The 5,261-nt window shown below is 33.3% G+C and overlaps 1 pseudogene; it reads left to right on the top strand.

Annotated features, from left to right (window-relative positions):
- Window positions 1–2,018: 2,018 nt before the first annotated feature.
- LOC113723644 (probable dolichyl-diphosphooligosaccharide--protein glycosyltransferase subunit 3B) lies at window positions 2,019–5,261 on the top strand (annotated as a pseudogene).

Below are 5,261 nucleotides of genomic sequence, written 5' to 3'. Positions count from 1 at the left end.
ATAGTTTATGGGCAAATGAGCATTATCTATTCAAAGTACCAACTTTTTATGGGTATTTTACTTTCAAACATATAATTTATGATAAATTTATAAATGTTTGTAAGTAAAATTCAAAAAGTGTTACACTGATTTCTTACAAAACGAAAACTGGCAGGTTATCTTTTCAACATAAATTAAATTTTTTTTAAAAAAGAAATGACCCATAAAGTACCAACTCTTTGTGGGTTTCCTCCATTACATGAACAAATATTCTGCTCTTTATGGGCATTTCACTATGAATCATTTAATTTATGTTAAATACATAAATGTTTGTAAGTAAAATTCAAAAAGTGTTGCACTAATATTTTTTTGAAAGGGAAACTGGTAGGTTTTGTATTTAACATAAATTAAATATGTGAAAGCAAAAAAAAAAAATTACCCATAAATCTATGTCTTGCAAATCTAAACTAGTAAAATAGTTTCAAACAAAATTAAACATTAAAATAAACTGTAATTTATACACATTAAAATATCTGTAATTTATACACATTTTGCAACTACTACTTTGTGTTTTCTCTGTAATGAATTTTTTAACTATTGAGAACTTAAGTTTTGTCTTGCAAATCTATACTAGTACAATAGTTTTAAACAAAATTAAACATTAAAATAAATGTTTGAAAAAGAACAAAAGCACATTTATTACTTGCAGTAATGTAACAAAATTTTCTCAACCATTATCAATATTTTCACAAAACTATTAAAAACTAGCAATTGACAATATTAAAAAGGGATAATTTCAGAAACCTCCCCTGAGGTTTCTGACAATTTCACTGACCTCCCCTGAGGTTTCCACAATTACACTGACCTCCCCTGGCAGAACTTGGGACCCAATTGCTGACATCATATAATGCAAAATTACTATTATACCCAAGACATTTTGTGTTTTGGATAGTATTGGATTGCATTTCTATTTATTTAATGTATGGTTATGAAATTTGTAATGATATTACTCTTGGATTGCAGTTTTGGTTTGCACCTTATTACTGTTAAGGTTTTATAAATGACTGTTTTAGTTCTTGGATTGCACCTTACCTCCAAAATTTGGGAATTTACCCAAATTTTCCATTTTCTAATATTCCTACAAATATGCAAAATTATGCATATCCCTCAAATCTACCCAATATTAATGTTTTGTTAAACTCTAAATAACAAAAATATGAAATATATTATTTAAATATATTTTAGTTACACACAAGTTGGATGGGTAACTAGTGTGTCAGAGAGTTGCCATAATCTCCTTAAACCCGCATGCGGGTTTAAAGAGTATTCGGATATTCTCATATGCACCTATGCAAATCGAACCAACCGGATATCTTATCCGTATCCCATTTTTTTAAATAAAAATCTTATAAATTTGAAAAATAAAATCAAATTTAGATGTATTAGGGTTTTAAAAATATTATATAAGTGATAAAAATTTTATAAATTGTAAAAATAAAATCAAATTTAAATAATTAAATGTTATATTTGCATAAGAAATAATACAATAATCATAATAATGATAATACAATAATATTGATGTAATAAAACTGCCATTAATTTAAATATTTACTTATAATGCCCAAAGAGCCTAATTACCAATTTTTTCTTCTCGCGCTCAAATATAACATTAACCCGCATGCGAGCTAACCTTGAAATAGAAAAAACACAGAATCCCGCTTGCTGCAATAATGTTCTTTAGTGCTGCAATTATAAGAAATTAGTATAAAATATTAGCAAATTATAAAAGTACATTTTCAATTATATGAAATTAACAAATTTTGCCACCTATGTTGATGAAAATTTTTATTTTTTGCTAAAAAATAAAGAATAATACTATAGCATTAAAAGGCAATTCGTCAGGCAAATATCCTTCAAAAGGCAATGCTACTTTAAACATATTTTTCTACTTTTGCCCACGTCAATTCATCAGGAAAAGTTTTCGTTTTCCCACCATTTTTTTACCACCAATTTTTTTCCTTTTCGCCCAAAAAAGAATTTAGACGGACATTAACTTATAGTAGGTTGCAAAATGGCCTTCACAAAAGCCCCAATCTTCATCATCCTCTTCCTCATCACCCTCCTCCCGATCTCCACCAATTCTCAAGACCCCAGTTCGGATTTGCTCTTGCAGCTCGAATCCCTCCAATCCCAGTCCCCCAAAGGCGGCGTTATCCATCTCACTGATTCCCTCAAACGGATTCTATCCATTCCAACTCATCGTCCCTGTGCTTTCCTCGTCTTCTTCGACGCCCAACAACTCCACTCCAAACCCGAACTCTCCCTCCCTTCTCTCAAATCCGAGTTCTCCCTCGTCTCTAAATCCTTTTTAGCCAACAACCCTCCAACTTCTCACTCAAAACTCTTCTTCTTCGACATCGAATTTCAAGAATTCCAGTCCTTTTTCGCCCTTTTCGGAGTAAATTCTCTGCCCCACACCGATGTCAAGAAAGACTCCGTCCAGATAAATGCATCAGATTTCTCGAGGCTCGCCGAATCCATGGCTGAATTTGTCAAGGCCAAAACGAAGCTGAGCATTGGGCCAATTGATCGCCCCTCTTTGATTTCTAAGAAGCAATTGATGTTTCTCATTGCTGTTATTCTGATTTCGGCTCCATTCTTGGTGAAAAAAGTGATTTATGGGAACACCCTTTTGCACAATAAGAGTATTTGGATGACCGGAGAGATTTTTGTCTACTTTTTCAGTGTCTCCGGTTCAATGCATAACATAATTAGGAAAATACCCATGTTTTTGGTTGATAGGAATGACCCTGGGAAGTTGGTTTTCTTTTATCAGGGGGTCCGGGATGCAATTGGGAGCTAAAGGGTTCGCGGTTGGGTTCTTGTACACTGTGGTGGGATTGTTGCTGGCTTTTGTTACTCATGTTATTGTCTATGTGAGGAATAGGAATGCTCAGAGGTTGGTGATGTTTATTTCCTCCTGGGCTGTTCAGATGATTTTTGTTGGCATTCTTGTCGCATTTCTGGTTTCTTGATTTTAGTTTGTTCTACCGTGTTAGTTTTTGTTAGTGTTTCAGATAAGGAAAATTGACGTTTTATTTTTGGTGTAAATTAACAATGTACCTTTCATTTTGCTTTTGTGCTCATATTCTGTATTTGCAACTGTTGCTAAAAAAATTGAATCATGTAATTGGCAGTGATTTATGTATCTTTTTGGTGTTGTCTTGGTGAAATGCTTGTAATAAGCATAGCAATCACTTGTTTTCTCGTTTTCTATGGTATCTGTTCTAGATCTTCTTTCACATGTAGATATGGCGTTGAGATAAGTTTCCGACTAAATGAGGAAAGGTGCAATTTTGAATGGTAAACCTGCGGCCAAATTGCAAATCACATGCCAAATTATGAACTAGAGCTATAAGTTGGCATTTGCAGTTGGTAGTGGGTGTTTCTTCAGGAGTTGGAAGAATTTGATTCACAATTCCATAACATTTTAAAAGGCTATACTACGTACTCAGTAATTAGACTAGAGAGGATGATGCTTGAGTGCTAGAGCTTAGTGCAAGAGGATACTGCTATATTATTTGTGATATAAGTAATTCTCAATCAACTTGCACAACGGTGATCTTTATGGTAGTTTTCTAGTTCGAGTAAGAATAAGTACTTTGTAAAATCTGTTTTGCTTGCTTTCCTGGAATTTAAGTTTCATGTCTTACATGGTAGTTTCATGTCTTACATGGTAGTTTGTTCTCCATATAGCATTATTTTATACTATATAATCACAAACTTTTTGCTGGATGTAGGTTGGATTTTCTGTTAACGGAGTAATAATACTAACTTTTATGTGGGTTTTGAAGGCATTCCTTGAGGTAATACCTTTTCTTTTCACATGAATGGTTCCCATTTTTGGTGCCATTCTTGAAGTAAATTTCATTGTGAATGTTTTGCAATGTCCCGCCACTTGCCTAACTTACTAGTTTGATTGGAATACAATATTAAGGGGTGCTGGTTTTCTATGGAATTAATACACCATGACAAACAGCAAAAGTAATTTCAGAGATCTAGAACAAGAAAGTTGTTTTTTGCTTTTAAATGGCAAAGAAACATTCTAGTTATGTTGGTACACATTGCTCCTACTTGACACCTTATATCATGATCGACATTACTTTGGTTATCATACTTGACACCTTGTATCCTCTGTGGTGCATTAGTTTGGATTGTTTTGGTTTAGTTTAGTTTAGTTTATTTGAATGTTTTAGCTAAGCAAGTGAACTGAAGTTGCTTTTCCTTTAGTGTTGTGCTTATCGTCTTATCAACTGGTTATATTGTTCATAGCAGTACTTATATCAGTACTTGTTATAGTAGTGCTTGTTGCCTTATCAACTTGTTATATTATTCCTTTGAGGCTGAAGTTTAATAGCAGTACTTATTTCTTGAGCTAATTTGGTGCATTAGTTTGGGCCTGATTTTGATTTTCTTTGGGGCTGATTTTGAATGTCCAGCTTTAATTATTGAGGTTCTTATTGGATTGCAAATTTTAGCTAAGCAACCGAACTACAAGAGATATAGTGAAATTGGGAAATGGCAAGGTTTAGTGAAATTTTGTCTGATGTTAAAAATTCCCCCTTGTGTTGAAATTTGGTATTTTTTTTTCACGACAAAACAGCCTAGCAAATTGTCACACTTAAAAGACAGTATCTTTTATCGGAACAAAACAATGACTAAATTCGTTTATATTATTCCAATCTTGTTTGCCACATCCAAAGCATCGTAGTCTGGAGTCAACCGAACATATGCTTTCTTTGTTCCATCAGGCCTGATCATAGTGTTCACTTTCTTGATCTGTATGTCGTACATCTTCTTCACTGCATCTTTGATTTTCTTCTTATCAGCACGGATGTCAACTATGAATACCATGGTATTGTTATCTTCAATCTTTTTCATGGCAGATTCAGTAGTCAAAGGATATTTGAGAATCTGATAATGGTCCAACTTATTCCTAGGAGGAGCACTGATGCGTGGGTACTTCGGGTTCCCGTCCTTTTTCAATGTCTTAGGACGATGGAAGGTAACTTTGGTCCGGATCTTCTTGGCTTTCTTCTTAAAAGTTGTCCCAGATTTGACAAATTTGGCAACCTTGGCTATAGGGTGTTGTTGAACTTCATTATGATATTTGAATGCTTATATGATATTTTGACATTTCGTAATGCAATGGATGCATTCATTTGCTAATTATAAATCATTGTCATTTTTTTCCATTTATAGATATAATTGTTGTAGGAAAA

Source organism: Coffea arabica, chromosome 2c (genome assembly GCF_036785885.1).
Source record: "Coffea arabica cultivar ET-39 chromosome 2c, Coffea Arabica ET-39 HiFi, whole genome shotgun sequence".
Classification (NCBI taxonomy): Eukaryota; Viridiplantae; Streptophyta; class Magnoliopsida; order Gentianales; family Rubiaceae; genus Coffea; species Coffea arabica.
This window is presented reverse-complemented; position numbering and strand designations above follow the sequence as displayed.